Here is a 17651-nt window from a genome sequence, read left to right as displayed (position 1 = left end):
ACTAAAGCTGAATGTTACTCTTTCTTTCTCCTTATGAAGATAAACACAAGGCAGACAAAAATAAGCAATGATGGTAATTGTTGTTAGTTTTAAAATAGTTAAACTGACTCAGTGGTTTGCTGAGTAAAATGTTATTTAATTTAGTTAGCCCTTAGAATGAAATTTCTTTGCATGACAGGTAGCTAACACAGATAATTAAGGTAACTCAGATGAATGACAATAAATGTCCCTGCTGGATTCCTGTGATACTGACTAATGTTTAATTTTGCAGCTGGGCAGTACAGTGTTCTGCACTCCATCATGTTACAGTTAGTATAAAAAGGAAAAAACAGAGGGAGACAGTGAGAGTGAAGGCTGGAGGGAGTGAGGAGAGAGAGAGAGAATGCCTCAGGGGCTTGCATTTAACCTGCCCACCAATCCCAATCAATGTCATTACTCCTTTCCACTCCATTTTATCAGCTCCCAGTGACTGTAGTTTCCTAGAAGTGACCGTTGTACAGCACTCTATGAAACAGTCACAGGGCTAATGGGATGAGATGCAAAGAATTATAAATGCTGACAGTAAATCATATTACATCCCTAATAAGCATTAACTGGATAACTGGGTCAAAGCTGTATTATCTTAATTGATTTTTCTAAAGAAACCTGACAGTGAAATGTCAATGCTTGAATATTTCTTCATGCATCATTAAAACAAGATTGGCTTTTAACAAAAAGGGGAGGAGGACGGGATCCTGAACGGGCTGAATTGATTCTTGCTCGGGGCTGCCTTGCACGAGTAAGTGTATTACATAGAAATCTATACAGGATATTAAAACAACACCCATTCTGCAAGACAGTTACAATTAAAAGCTGACACCCACCCATGCTTTTGTGTCTGCTGCTGCTGCCTGCCAACAAATGCATTTCAGTCGTGTGACTCGCTGCAATCAATGGGGGAGACTGTATAAACGCCCAGAACTCTTATGTTAGCAGGGTAATAGAGCTGTTGCTTCCTGAACGGTGACAGCCAAGGATTCCTGCCAAACTAGACTCATCTACCAATACTTCCATGGCACTGACATCCTCACTGAAATTAACTCTGATGTAAAAGAAAACAGCATATAGTTGTTATCCACATAATCCCTCCCTTTTTCTTGTTCACATGGCATGGACAAGAACAGAAGAATGTGTTATTCTTGTACTGCAATTTTCAAAATGAAGATTCTAAAATTTTTCGAGATTCTCTTATATTTGAAAACAAATGATACAAAAATATTTTTGCGGGTCAAAGTTGATGGTGCTACTCAAGAGTTTTTAAAATTGTCTATAGATGCTGAATTTATAGATCAATTTCCAAATCCAAGTAACAATGTGCAAAAGTATTGTATATAATCCAGTTTCAAAAAAGTAACAAAGGGTAAAACCAGGAGGATCTCCAAAATACATTCCAGACTTTGCCAGTGTCCAGACTTCTTTTGTGCAAGGTTTGCAATGATGTGAGCGCAAACACAAAAATGAAAAGCTTTTTTGTAGCATTTATATCTCCCTTTATCATACTTCTTCATACCTCTCCTATGTACCTGTCCTATGAAATATTTCTAAAATTTAAAGTTCCAACAAAAAAGTGTGCAACATTTAAATTTACAGAAAGCTAATAGCAGCCTGTTGCAACACAACCCAAATAGCTGGTTTTGGCATAAGCTCTGCCTCTGCCATGGCAAATACCTCATCATAGTTTTGAATTGTGAGTTGGCATGAAGGGTGTCCAATCAGATTTCAAGGGGGGACTTCCCACCCTTCTGGACACCCCCCTGCTGACTCAGCCAAATATGTTCTTTGATCATGGTATGCAATTCCCCAATATTGTCTGTTTTGTGGCCCAATTTTTTTTTTTAAAAGGCAAAATGCAAATCAATTATTCAAACAAGCAGCTAATGTATAAAGTATCTAGCCTACTAAAGAGGGATCTCTTCGATGACAAAAAACAAGCTCACCCGATTTTAGCAACATGATCTGCTGCTAGCCGTCCACTCCATGTTATCCCTGACGATAGCCTTGCTGTCCACCATTCTGTCAAACATGTGAAACTCGTTGTGCATAAGGGCCGACTTGTGATCTGAGGATTATTGCAAAAGTGTCTGCTTGTTCGTACTGCTATAACTCATGGTCAAAACGTCAGCAGAAACCGTCTTATGCTGACGGCATGCAGAATCACTCATTGCATCATCAAGTCGCATCTCAGGCGAAATTCAATCAGATATCTGTGGTGACGTGGGGAGTGTTTCACATCTAAAGTTTCTGCACCTTGCTGGGATGGGTTCCTATTCTGAGGGTAAGCAGAGCTCTGTGCTCGTAGCTGTGTGTGTGGAGGGCTGCAGTGTATGTGTGTGTGTGTGTGTGTGTGTGTGTGTGTGTGTGTAGGAGTGGGTTGGACTGGGTCAGTTGGCAGAGCTGCAGAGCAAATGCTGGGAATAAATCAGTCTCACTGACATGGTGCCTCTCATCAAGTGACATCCCGCGGTGTCCCCATCAGTTAGGAACTAATAAAGACGTATGGGAGGAAAACAGAAGCGATCACAGCAGATGCCAAGGTGAAATGCATCCAGTGTCTGGAGAGATGTGTCAGGTCTGAGGAGTCCATCAGGAATGATTACGGGTGTCACTGCTTCTTTAAATCTCAGACTCAAACAGCAGAAAAGAAGAACTTCCATTTGCAATAACATTTTTAAATTCAAATATTTCAGCTTATCACATTTATACTGCACTTTTTATTCGGCCACAAAAATATGCACATTTTCGTAAACTGAGTGTTTTACTATAACTATGTGTGACATAAAGCATAGGGTTTCCATTCATTTGAAACAATAACATTAATGAGTTTACCATGCATCCTTTTACAAAAACTAAATCTCGTCTAATGCTTCAGAGAAAGCATTTTGAGCACTCTTTTTTGAACTGATTTAGCATTTTAGTCCAGTTAAAAGAATTGAAGTGAGTCATTTAAAAACATTAAAAAAAATGGCATATGGAGTTTATATGCATGCATTTTAGACACAATTCTGGATCAATGTATTATTATTTCAGGTGTTGCTCACCAGATTTGGATTTTTTTATATCTGAATGTTTATCATTTAGGAAAGAAGACAGTTATCTCTATTTGTTGGGTCTATAATTTATCTTCTTTACATTGATGGAATATGTACTTGTACTTTAGTTTTATCTTGCACAAATCAGGTCATATTTAATGATTAAAAAAGGCTTTAGGAGCAATTTGTTCACTTTACAATGAAAAGTCTACATAGGCTTTCGCATCTAAATAAAAAAACACATTGTAAAAATATTTCCATGGGAAAAGGAATTCTGATAGAAGTTGATAGGATTTAAATGTTATGTGCATCTATTACAGAAACCATGTTTTGTAAGACTTTTATCACACGCTCAAAGATATGAGATGGTTTCAAAAGTTGTATCTATTGACTCATGGAGCTGCAGAAAATGGTTTATTAGGACACCTTAAATTTGTCTATTTTGGATGTGTACGAGAATGAGAGAAAGAGAGAGACATAGAGAGAGAGGGAGAGAGAGAGAGAGAGAGAGAGAGAGAGAGAGAGAGAGAGACAGAGAGACAGACAGAGAGAGTGAGAGAGAGAGAGAGAGAGAGAGAGAGAGAGAGAGAGAGACAGAGAGACAGAGAGAGAGAGGGTAGGAGGAGCTTTGAGTGGATGTAATATTCATGACGGTCCTGCTGGAAGTTGTCTCGTCTCGGAGCTCCAGGAAAACACCACACAATCCTGCACTCACACACACAAACACATACACACACTTGAGCAGCACAGTCCAGCACGGTGGTGCTCACCTGACATCTGCATATGCCATTCAGAAGGGCAATATGTGTCTGCATCAGTGATTTCTAAACACTTTGGGGTCAACAAATTATTAATATTTAGTATTAGCACTGATGACAATGTGGCATCCTCCTGAGAGCCGGGCAAAATGTTGAGCAGGGGCCATTCTCCTGACGTCGACTGTGTTTGGCAGATGGTGCTGTCAGTTTGGCTCTTCGTTTATTCTTCCATGCATATGGCAGCATCTCCCCTTCGTTAAAAAAAAAAAAAAAAAAAAGAAGTGAACAGGCTCATGTATTATCTATGGGGCTAAAAAGCATGCAAACATAAGCAGGAATGTATCAGAGGAGCTGAAACTTCTGTAAACAACCAGCGGTGGTGGTTGTAAATGGGATTTTACTGACAGAAATAGCAGAAACATATGGCCCGAGACAGGAAAAGGGGGCTGTTACCTGGATGGGCTGTAGTTCCGTCAGGGCCCGCAGCAGCATGTTTGTGACAGGATGTCGTCTGACGGTGAGCGACATGGCAGGCCCGCCATAGCAGATGACTATTTTTTTAAATGTCCTGACTAAATACAAATCAATCCTTTTTATAAACATCTCACGCTTGACTTCATAGAGAAGAAACATTTAAATGACAGCAGGAGGAATGTCAGAGTGTTTAAGCATGTTTACAATGTAGGTAAGTCCCAATAGCAATCAATACACTATGTGTTCTTAAAAAAAGAGCGAAAAAAAAGCCGCTTTCTACAGCCGCAGTAAACCTGGGAAAACACCAACCAATCCCTGCCATCAGGAGCCAAATTATGAAACCAATCAAATACTGTCCTGCCGTTCTGCCCGCCTCATTTCATGTTTGTTTGTGTTTTTAACTTTCACTAGGATAATGTTTTGGTGTTTTCTTACCATCGAGTGAGACATGAGTTGACGTAGTGCAAAACACAAACGATGTGCTGAGGACCGGTTTTGAATCAGTCACGATCATATGCTCGAGAATCAGCGGCGCTCGTGCATGTGAGCAGGGGCATCGTTTTGGAGGAGCTCGGGGGGAGGGGTTAGAAGGAGTCCCGAGGAAATACTACATTCAAATTCATGCTAGTTTTCAGGGACTACCAACCCTAGATTTAATATACAAACAAGCTGTAAAATAAATGTTCTTCTGCAAATTGTTAGTTTTGCTACAAGAATAAGTTAGTGTTCACTGCATTCATTCTGTCCAAGCCTGTTGCAGCCACATACAAACTTATTTAAAATGTGTGCATTAGTACAATGAGAATCATAGAGATAATATACATTACCAGTCAAAAGTTTGGAAACACCTTCTCATTCAAGGGTTTGTATTTATTTTAATTATCTGAAACACTGTACATTAATACTGAAGATGTGAATATGTTTTATATTTTAGATTCTGTAAAGTAGCCCCCTTTTTCCTTCTTGACAGCTTTGCACACTCTTGGTATTCTCTCAGTCTGCTTCATGAAGTGGTCTCCTGGAATGGTTTCTAATTAACATGAGCTTTGTCAAGAGTTCATTTGTAGAATGACTTGCCCTCTTAATGTGTTTGAGACCATCAGTTGTGTATTTCAGAGGTAGGGTTAGTACACAATGGATAGTCCTATTTGACTTATGTTGTAGTCCATATTATGGCTAAACCATATTATTTCATAGTTTTGATGTATTCGGTGTTAATCCATACAATGTTGAAAATAATTAAAATAAATAAAAAACACTGAATGAGAAGGTGTGTCCAAACTTTTGACTGGTAGTGTATATAACAGTGCTACTATAACTCATCCAGAGAAGTTTAATCTCATGATTTATTAACACTTTTAACTTTATGCAGCCTCACAACTAACACAACACTGAAGGATGTCACTCTGAATGTGGTCACCGTCTGAATTGGCACATAAGAAAGACAGCCACAGTAGATTTAATGTGATCTAGAAGGCTGGAAATTTTTACCTCTCTTTCACTGTCAAGAATGTCTTTTTATATCCACTGGAGGAAAATAGGGTGTCTTTCAGGAGTCAGTGAGAGAGGACAGGAGAGAGAGGAGGGAGTGAGAGAGACCCCGGTTAACTTGTGGAGTGTTAAACAGCGAGGGGTCTTACTCCTGCTTTTCTCTGACATGAAGCCGGGTTGGATAGAATCGACACCGGGGTTGAGCAGGCGGATGAGTGGAGATATGAGGGTCCCTGTGGCGACCTGGCAGGTGCCATAGCAACAGAGGGTGGGAAGATAGAAAGGACAGACATGGGGAGAGAGAAAGGGAGAGAGTTTGACAGAGAGAGGATATCCTGTTTAAAGGAGGGAAGGACGGGGGGTGAGGTAGGGATGGGGGTTATATGGCACCAGCAGCGAAATCACTTGTGACAGACCCAAACACAGGTCGGCAGCTTTCATGTCGGAGCCTGTGTCTAATCTTTGGGAGAGAAAAAGGAGTGAGGGAAGGGAGAGACACCGAGACAGACAGAGGGAGAGTAGGTGTGAGAAAGCAACAAAGACGAGGAGTGTCAATAATTAATCATCTGATTGCTTGATGCCGCAGTTGTTGGAATGACAACTGTTATGATTGACAGATTTGGAGCATTTGATCTGCATGCTTTGGCTCTTGCCACTCTGACACACTCCACTCTCTCTCTCTCTGTCTCTCTCTATCTCTCTCGACTGTATTTCTCTCTCGCTCTCACCTCACTCTCTTTATCCTTTAAATCCTCTACAAGTAGCATAGCATCTATTGCATTGGAGCTCTGGCTGGAGGGCAAGAAAAGCACCTCCTTGCATTGGAATTTGATATTTATAAGACTGTTCTGGGTAACATACTTTGAACATTGCTTTCAAACAGGACAAAATAAAGTAAAGACATGAAAATGACAAATGAAAAAATAATGTCTTTCTGCAAAATACCAACCAAAAAAGGGACAATAATTGAAAGAGCAGAGATAGAAAATTGCCAGTAAAGTCTAAGAGGAGAAGGTGAAGTGTCTGCATCTGTACAGCCTGTTAGTGCACATTTTCTTATTTAGTTCAGCTTGTAACATATTTATAATGCCACATAATTTTAGCTCAAACTGTATCAATCCATGGCGCATACCATTAGCTCCATAACATCCCAATAGACATCGTGGACAGGATTCAGTTGAAATGTGGCGGGATGTGTCTGTCGCCATCTGCTGATTTGCCACATTAGAAAAGTTATTTCCAGTGGATGGTGGGAGTCCATCATTCAGGGAGACAGTGAGTGTTCCCTGCTAAACAACGCCTTCATTGACCTAATAACTGGCAGCCTACTCAGTCACCAGCATGTTGAGCAGTATTCATTATTCATGCTCATTAAATTCTGGGCCTCATACGAGCAAAGACTGCCAGCTTGCTGCCAAACTGTGTTGGTTTTGTGATGTGCCCACTTGAGACTCGGGGATTTAAAAACCAGGACACCACTTCTGAAAAACTAGCATACAAATACGCAGAATTCATTCCGCTTCCAGTTTAATTTGATCACATTTGACAAAATACACAATTATACTCACCTCCATTCTTTTGCCATGAATAGGATTTGGAATTAATAGATGGAGGAAAAATGTGCACATGCTCCCCCATGAAAGGAGATTTGGAGGCAATTCTGGCTGGTGGAATATGCATATTCATAGTTAGTCGCTCCTATTTTTTTTTTTTGCCACACTCTCTTCCTCATCATTTATTCTGTGAGGGAACAGAGCTTGTCAACAAAACCTTTTTCAAAGGAACACCGTCTTTGAAGCATTCTAAAACGCACCGTGTTGCATCACATCCCATTCAGTTGTTTTTCTCGCAGACAGGAAAATCGCTAGTCCCTCCATCTATCTGCATCACATTTGTGGTTTTTGGAGTGAAAACAAAGCACAAAGTCTATATCTTAAGGCGCAGTATGTGTATCTCACGTTAAGTCTCTTTTAGCATGGTGGTGATCTTGAATAGACGTGTTGTTTACTTTGTGCATGATGCCGCTACTACTCCAAAATGTTGATTTGTCATGATCTCAGCAGACAATATAACAGCGAAGGTTCGACATATGCTTGGAAGGAGCCATGACAAGATGAACCAGAAATGGCGTACGAGGAAAATAAAACTGCAATAAAGGCCCGTGCTGCACACAAAGAGGAAAACAGGAATGTGTTTTTGCCTTTAAGGAAAAGAAGCAATGTTTTACATGCATGCTACATACAGAGCAAAGGTGTAACATCATAAAAGAGAACATTTTTCATATAGTCCTCAGCCAAAAAAAAAGATACGAAAAGATGCTTGACAGACAGGAAACAATTATTTATCAGGACACACATCCACAAAGCACTAGCAGCTGTCTGCACAATTTCCAAGGACTGCAGGGCCATCCATATTTGTCTCCCTTATACTCAAATCCCCAAGAAAAATACCCACAGTTCCAGCACAGAGAGAGGATTACTGCTTTCCCATATGTTGTCCTGTGCAGACACAGCCGTATCAATCTAAGCCTGGTCACTCGCTCTTTCATATACTCCTAATGTACTGGAAAGCCTGCCACAGTCGGCTGCCCCTCGCTGCTGCTCCTGAACAGGTCTCAGTCCCAAATTCCACAATGGAGAACAATCAGGCTTTTCTGTTGGATTAGGAGAAAAAAGAGAGGGAGTAAAAGCCCCTGGTGGCTGATTGTAGTCTGGTAAGGTTATGTTTTAATACTGAGACACTTGAGCACTGGTTCCGTGTGCGGGAACTGTGTCAGAAACAAGAGGTCTAAATAAACAGTGAGGCCCACCGGAGCCCTTTCATCCATCATGGCTGCCTCTGACAGCAGCGTGCCGAGGAATCATCTGGAATCATCTTCTGTGGCGCTTCGGCGAATGTGATTTCCCTCTCCGCTCTACCCCTGACCTCAAAACTGAGGCCAGCCATGTGACACACACACACAGGAAGAAGTGTGTGGTCTGTGAATACATGGACAGAATGTGTGTGTATTGTTCATTTGGGGTTAAATAAGCACATTATTAAAACGTGTACAGTGCTTTAGCCCGGCCAAAACACATAGTGGCAGGCCTGACTAGCATTATACAAGACTTCTTTGAGGCAGCGGTTGCCATGTTTGTAAAAGATCAGTGCTTATGCCTAAATCGCACCATCTATCATAGGCAGATTCAAGATGACAGCACTTGTTTTCATGAGTCACAAACTAACAATGGGCTCACTTGTGAGACATGAGCTCAAATATTAGTTTGGAGCCTGTTCTTTGAATTTCTGGGGTTACTTTGGATTACTACCTCTAATCTAGGCACTAGTACGGTGGGGAATTTCCTGGACTGGAATGAGATGGGAGTGTTTCCGAACAAACACAACTTCAAAGGGTGTGTGCTCTGCAGAAAAGGTAAGGGTTGAATGCAAACATGTATTCATTTAACAATATTTATTTTTTTCTCCCTCCTCAAAGCGTCTCTCTGCCTTGGATCAAAAGCTTAACCTTTTGACCGTGGAGAATTCCGTCGCTGGGTTTGATTTCTTGAAAGAAACTATTTTTTTCAATCAGCCAGCTCAATAACTTGGGGAGGGCTTAGACTGCTGCCTGAAATGCCACTTGTTCTGAGATGGAAAGGAACAAGCTATTTCAGTCTAAAACAACAACTGCCAATTAGTTCTACTGCAGGCGTATTCCTCTAACAGATGTAAACCACATCAGGTAATTTTTTACCCTTCTGACAACTCAGGTATGCAAAATAACTGTGTGGTCGGTACAAAATGCAGAGTGCAATGAAAGGCAGCAAATACTAAGGCTCAAAGACTAAAAGAAAAGATTATAGCCAGTGGTGTGTCCAAACTTTTTTCACTGAGGTGCCCTGACCAACAAACCAGGGGGACACAAATGTGTACACTCTTGTCCAAGCAACATTTCTTTTCCCATTTCTGTCTCTACTGATCATTTCTATTTTAATGACTATAACACACAGACACATACACAGATGTAACATTCTAGTACAGGTTTTATTTAATGTGAAAAAACCACACCCACAAAGGAGTGAACAATCATATAGCAATCCATACTTGACTATTTAAGGAATCTAGAACAGAGGATGTTTCTTCAAAGTCGGGGTTTAGTGAACTGACAAAAGAACATTGAGTCACACGTTTTAACTCGCTTGTTGCAACACAGTCCAAATAAAAAAAAGGTTATAACATTTATCTTTTGCCTGGCAACCATAGTTTAAGACTATGTATGACGTCTGGGGAGAGGAGTTCCTGTTTATTTAATCTTTTATAAAAACAAAAAAGATAGTGCGACAGTGGCAGCATTAGAATCTTCAATGCTGAATTATTTCAGGATCCCAAAAATGTATTGTAAAAGTCACAGTTTAAAGCACCAACAAAATAAATATGCTTCAGTGATATTCTTTTTTTAAAAGAAACATGCATGGTTTTGCGACAGCCAAAGCAATTGATCAGAATGAAATTCCCGCCTCTGAGACTGATAGTCAACAAAGTTTAGGATTATGGGACTGCCACCCTAGAGGGCACCATGCCACCCCAGAGGCCTTCCACTTGACACGGCCCTGATCGTAGACCTCTTTAAATTTATGCCGTCAAACAAATCTGACTGTGCATTGAAATAATTTGTTAACAAGCTGAAAAACAACTTATAGATATAATGAAGTGAGGTCTGTATAATTTCCAAAGCTCCTGTTTTAAGACATCCCTTTTTTGTTCTTTGTCCCAAGCTCCATCTCGTCCAGCAGCCACTTAATTGACATTTTGTCCTGTGGCTGGCTGCTAAGGGCAAGTCATGAGAGGGCTGTAAAATCCTATTTCTGGAAACTGCTCCTTTCTTTAAATGCTTGCATGGTAATGTACTTAATATAATTACTGGATAAGCCTGTAATAACCTAATGACATGCCGCACTAATGTTTTATGATCTCTAACAGCTCAGTTCCGCTTTTGAAATAGATGATCTTCTATTGTGCTGTTATTTAGCCAACTCCACACATATTTTGGGTGGGCACGGCTACAAATCCGGGGTAGTTTTTAAGAAATAATTAAGAACAGATTTGGTATGCTAAGCTCCTCCAGTTGAGTTAATGGGATAGAGACCAAAAAGGAGAGATGGGTAAAATGCCAAAAATATATTGAATTTTGGGTTTAATAGGCGCACTGTCAGCTGTCTCCTTCAGAGAAAACTATGAGCTGATGTGCAATTAATTTCTCACATTGTTTCTGCTGCCAGCACTGTGTATGAATGTAGTGATCACTGTACATTAGAGGATATTACCATCATCAGCTTGTTAAGATTGTATTTTTTAAACCACAACATACAGTGTTATACCCCTCGACAACTATTCAATCCACTCTTCTAATTATGCTGGAAAAGTAGACTTGAAATCTTACTCAATACACTTCGCAGAGACATATAAAACACCATCAGAGAAATCACTTCCTGTTGTTACGGTTTTATTTGTCACCAGAGAAATCTTTGTCTCCAAAGCCTCCATGAAAGAAGTGACAGCACATATATTTCAACAAAGACCAATGTGTTTTGAAGAAAGTGGTGTACAGACTAGTCCAATATCACACACACAGAGTCAGTTATCACACTGTAGCCTGTATCCAGTCATCTAAGATGTCACAGGCAGGAGCCGTTTCACATGTGAGACAGCCATGATCTGTGTCAGGCAGTTTCCGTCCCCAGGCGAGGGGGTCATGACGGTTGACTTCATCTCCCTCCCCTGGCTTCCAATCACTCAAACATAAATCAATACTGTTAATAACTGTTTGAACGATGTCTAAATGGGATATCTTTGCTTGAAGCGATATTAAAAGATATTCCCCCCTGCTCTTTTAATGCCCCCCCCCCACTCACTCGCTTACTCACTCGCTTACTCACTGGAAAGAGAGAGTCCATGAAATGTGTGCTCCAGTCTCAAGGTAAGGGGTACAGTTCTTTCTTATATCCCCATTAGATTTATTAGCACTGGATCTCCTTTGTGTGTGTAAAGACTGTTATTGGTTGCAACACTACCCTTGAGCAGAAAAGATTATGTTCTAGATGCACATTTAATTTACGCATGAAATCGGACCACGATAAAGTTAAACATCTTGTTTGCCATGTTTTCTGAAAAATCTTTATTCTGTTAATAAAAAGTATGCCTTGATAAATCTTGAACATTCAATAGTGTTATGAAATTTATACTTTGGCTGTCTTCACAGATGACTACCCCTCGGAATATTGCCCTCCAAGGCAGGATTTCAAATGAAGTCCGATCACAGAAAATCAGCAGACATCCAACTGATGACGCCTTGGTGGTTTAAAAACAGAGAGCTCAGGTTGAGAAATGATCAGGTTTTGCGAAGGTCACAGCCACTGACTGTGCGAGCGAAGCCTCCTGGTTATCATTCAAATTATCCATTAATTAGCTTTCACACAACTGCAGTAATAACCTACATGCTTCGGACATCAGCTAAGGCACATTAAGTGTTTTAAAAGGTGTTTCTGCAGTCATGTGACCTCTATCTCATCTTGCTTTCATTTTCTACGGGGGTATGCATCACTGGGCTAAGTGTATTTACTCTGATAGCGCTGCCACAATGGAATTATGTGCGCTTGTAAATAGAGTTAGCAGTCAGCTGATCTCGGGTTTTCATTATGAGGGTAGAGGCTTTGTGTAGAAGAAGTGCAAACTGTTTTGCTTTATGATCCATTCTAAAACCCATTGAAATGATGGCCATAAAATAATGCCATTACGACTATGTATAAAAACCTTACTGCTCAGCCATGCAGGGTGATCATCAGCACGATTTGTAGGCTAACACTGGAGTAGCACAGTGAAGGTAGAATGAAGCATGGGGGTAATGTGACAATACGCTTTTATGTGACAGTGTAATGCATACAGTATGACAGTGCAGTGTGTCGGACAGTGCAGAGGTTTTGTTCAGTCCATTCTTGTCAAGAGTTATGTTCCAATGAGCAGTTTTCATTAACATAGTTCATTTAGAGATATTTCATTGCACCATTTTCCTACATGTACATTTTCACTCTGTGTTGTGTGAAGCTGTAAAAGTGCTGCAGAGCTGTATGAAAAGATATGATGAATACATTTTTGTATGTACTGTAAAATTACAATTGAAGGAAAAACACAGCTTTAACAAACAGTCCAATGTAAAGTAGTATACAAGAAAAACCTCCCCTTTGGCTTTATCGTAAACCTTTTTCATGCCCTGCAACAAATCTATCGTCTACATGCTTTTTTAATCTGTGAAAATGACCAAAGCCTCTGCCAAGCCTTAACAATGTGGTCATCAATAATGAAAAGAACAGGTAATCTTTTATTTTTTATTTTATTTTTTCATCCAGAGTGAGGCTTTTACCCCTCTCTCTCTTTAAACCTTTTATGCTAGGCGGTAAAACTAAGCAATGGTGAAACTATGGTAACAAATAATCTGTTTTGCTTCAATGAAAAGTATGTATCATGGTGGGAGACAGAGCCAGGGATAAACACTGAGGGAGGCCTGAACAATGGGCCCTAAGCAGGCGTGTGTCCAAAACTCTGCTGCTCTTTTCGCTCACTGCCATCCATCCCTGTCCCTGTGTGGCTCTGGAAAATTATATTCTGTTTCCTGAAAAATACACTAAAACTGCTGCCCTTGCTGCCATAACAAGACATGCAAAGCAAATATGTAGCATTATATTGCTTAGCATACAAAATGAAAGCTCTTGCATGAGTTAGATTGCTCAGACTGCATTTCATTTATTTGATTGACTTAAGTCTGTGCTTTTTATGTTCAGATTGTAATAATGTGATATGGCATAGTTAGAAGTAACTGCAACAAATACTAGGAAAAATAATAAATATAACAACTAACAAAGATTAACTTTGGAGGTATTGGGTCCTGTTCAATATGGGACTCACAGATGACTGAGGTTTAAGATTGAATATTAAAGTCCCACACAGAAAAATGGCTCCCAAAAAAGCCGTTGATTGCATTTTTAACGCAACCAATTGGCCCTGCTTCCCTGCACATGTATCATGATTAAACCCACTGTTTAATCACTGCATTGATGTTATTAATAAAATAATGAATATGGTGGCAGTAAATATTTCCATTCTGTCTGTAACAGACTAACATCAAAGCATCCACTGATATAATTTAAGGTCATGAATTACCTTTAAGTCCATTTCATTTCTGCTTGCATGCACTGAGAGAAAGATGTGCAGTAAGGTTTAGGTTTAGGGCTCCTTCACTGTGAAATCCTTCTGCGTCATTGTTACAAGTCTAAATCCCCAAATTCAATAACTCACGAGGTGTTAAATTTCATAAGTACGCTCTGAATACACCTGCAGAAACAGGTCGCCTACAGCTACAATGGCAAAAATATTGAGTCTTGCAAACTAAGCAGCTGTGTTTTCTAACTATCCTTGACCGGATTTGAGAGTCTGGGATGGCCCTCCTCCAAAAGAGAGGGGAAAAAAAAAAACGTCTTGAGCACATCTATCAATTTGCAAACCGACTTAAAAGTGTCAACAGTGGCACACAAGCCATAAGAAACGTTCTGCTTATCCTACACCAATGCACCCCTTCATGTGATGTAATTTCATTCTCTACAAGATTCTCCCTTTCTGCCCCTCTTCTTCTGTCACTATTGCACAGAGGGGAACAGAGAGAGGAAGCCAATTCCAACAGTGACAGAAAACTGCCCACTCTTCCCCCATAAAATTAGAAAAGCTGTTCGTGGTTTTTTTATCTTCCAGATTTCCTGGGTTTTATGGCTAAATACTAAAGCACTGGAGGCTGGTCATGCTTTAAGCTACTAGAAAAAGTTAAGCTTCAGCGTTGGGCAGCAGAGATATGGGCTATAAGCTGACAAGTAATTAAACTGGCATATCTGTAACAACTGTCATCTCTTATTTCTCCACAGCCTGGACGTAAACCAAAGGCAAGAAAGCCGAAAAGGATGGAGTAAGAAAAAAAAAAAGGCACGGGGGGAGTAGGGCAGTGAAAGGAGTGAGAGAGAGAGTCTTTACATTGCTGGGCCACTGCAGGGTATATCTCCTGCAGAACAGTTTAGCAGACTTGGGCATTTAGGGGATTGTGCAGGAGATCAAAAGGGTCAGGGATCCTTTTACCAATTAACAGCAGGGAGACGGACATCAAATAAGGTGTAAATTTCAGCTCGGCACTTTTCACTGAGCCGAGCATGAAATGCATTCTAATGCTCTTTTTCAGTTTAGAGGCGGCTTTTGAACCACCAGTGATGTCACCGCGGCTCTCCCAAAGACGAGCTTAATCGCTTCTCAGAATGGCGTGTAGCCATCTTGTCCACTGTGTAGGTGTCAAAGGGAGTGTGGAGTCAGTTATTGATAACGACAGGACAATGCGAGTCCAGATTTAGAGAAGAGGAGAGAAAACAATAAGCTTGCAGTGACAGAGGTTTGACCTCTTGGCTTGTGAAGCTGTATTAAGCTGTTATTGATAAATCTGCAAGCTCTGTAAATGAGTGATTACTCCTGTGGTTTGTTTGGATGAATTGAAATGTTTGGTTTAGCACTGAAGGCATCTCTTATTGGATTTTCATAGTGCACAGCGGGGGGGAACTGGTCTACACATTTTTCTGATTCCTGATAAAGTGATCCAGTATTTCCAGGGCAGAGAAGAACATGTTTCTCTTAGGGTGTTCGCCTTCGTTGGCCTTTAACAACAGATTTAAAGTGTTCTGACTGCATGATAAGTTCTATATCAGTTAGCCACACTCATGAAGACACAACTGTTTCAGTGGCTCCTCATGCTGCTCTCACTTGTGTACTTGGTTTCTGTAGTTATATCGTGACTCTCAAAACCAGCCTGAGATGGAAACTAACAATTTGCCACAGTGTCGACAGGCAGAGCTGAAAGGTTCCGCAAACTTATTACAAATGATGTGTGATAATGTCCCTGGTGTTGCTTTTGTTATTGAGAACTAAGCATGGCTGTTTCCGGTTTTGACCAATCACACTCAAGTATATAACACAGCCTGGTAAACATAAGAAAGCCCATTAATAACAGTAGACAGTGGGTCATCAAACACCGCCCACTGTCTTTCAAAACTATAGCTAACTTAAACTAACTTAACCATTTTCTTCTCAATGGTTTGTAATTCAGGAAAAGATGAAATGGAAATGTTTTGTCTTTTCAACATTTTTTTCCAACATTTATAAGACTTTGAACCAGAAACAAAGCATTTTCCAACATCATGCTAGATGACTTGGTATGGTGTTGCTTCTGGACAAAATGCTTAAAACTAATGTAAGCGTATGTATACTGTAGTTACTAAAAACATGCTTGGAGGCAACAGCCTCGGTCACAAATAATTGCTATTTCTTTGCTATGTTTATTTAATTGCCATTTATAACTGTTGAAACATTATGGTGCTCTGAACACAGGTGCTGTTGTTACTTTAAACAAATGTAGATATGCTTGTAAAACAGAGTTTGTCTAATTATGCCATAGAAACCAAGATAGCGAATCCATCAGGTGGTGTTTTAAGAGCAAAAGACAAAAGATTTTATGCATGCAGCGAGCTGAATATCAAAGGTACAGGCTGTTACACAGTATATGCCATGTCCAAATACAAAAACTTTGTTTCCTGTGTTTAATTGCACATACTCCCTGATAGTTTACTTTACAATAACCTCAGGTAGCATCATTAAAATCATCATTTATATCTAGACGAACATGCCTGCAGTTCACAGTCCACATAGTCACAATCACTGCAGCCTCTGCTCCGTCTTCCTCTCTCTTTCATTATGCATGCGCCAGCAAGGAGTAACTAAAATAATCGTTTGTAATTCAATAGAGCAATCTTAACTCATTTAGTTGCGCTAAAGGCTGAGTGAGGGAAAGACAAAGAGCCTCAACATTTTGCCACCGTGCTCATTATGCGTATTTTAAAACAATTTGCAATTCAAGGCCACACAAAGTGGTGGGGAGAGGGAGAGAGAGGCAGGCGCCCGGGCTTCAAAGGCTGCTGCTGGAGGATGACCCCGTACCCCACTTCGGAGGTCGCCACCCCTGATGAGAGCCAGGAAGATGCAATTAAAAGAATTTAAAAACAATGTGTAACCAGAGATTGTGGTGCTTATTATCCTGTGGTGCCTTGCAATATCAGTGACCTTAGCTTTTTTTCACCCTCTTTCCCTCTCTGCATCACTCTCTCGGGGCACTTACCTATTAAAATATCAGGGTTAGCCTTTCACAGGGGGCAGTATTATATTCTGGAAATGCACTTCCACTACGGCTGCTAATTGTACGAGTCATTAAACAGCTCATGGCCCGGCCTCTCAGATCCACTGCTTATATGAGGACTACAATCCTGAAGATGTAAAGAACTGTTGGACACATCAGTTCATACACAATATTAAACTGATCATGGCAGCCCTCCTCTAACACACACACACACACACACACACACACACACACACACACACACACACACACACACACACACACACACACACAAGAACCTTTATAATCGTTTCATCTTCTGTTTACATTAGAGTTTCTATAAATTAAAGGATCATCTCATTTTGTGTCAGCATGAGGCCATAATGTGCATCAGCTCTTATAATTCAACACACCACACTCACACTATTAAAAATCAGTTGCTATCAAATTACAGTTTGCTGCAAAACCCATTATTTCTGTCCTCATATTAAATGTGATATCTGCCTGTACAACCCATGTCAGAGTCACTTTGGCGGAACAGTGATGTATTTATTTTTAGGGGACGTGCTCCCTCTCTTTCTCTCTCAGTCCCTCTCTCTCTCTTTCTGTCTTCCTCGCTCGCTCTCTTACAGT

Source organism: Notolabrus celidotus, chromosome 12, assembly GCF_009762535.1.
Source record: "Notolabrus celidotus isolate fNotCel1 chromosome 12, fNotCel1.pri, whole genome shotgun sequence".
Taxonomy (NCBI): Eukaryota; Metazoa; Chordata; class Actinopteri; order Labriformes; family Labridae; genus Notolabrus; species Notolabrus celidotus.
This window is presented reverse-complemented; position numbering follows the sequence as displayed.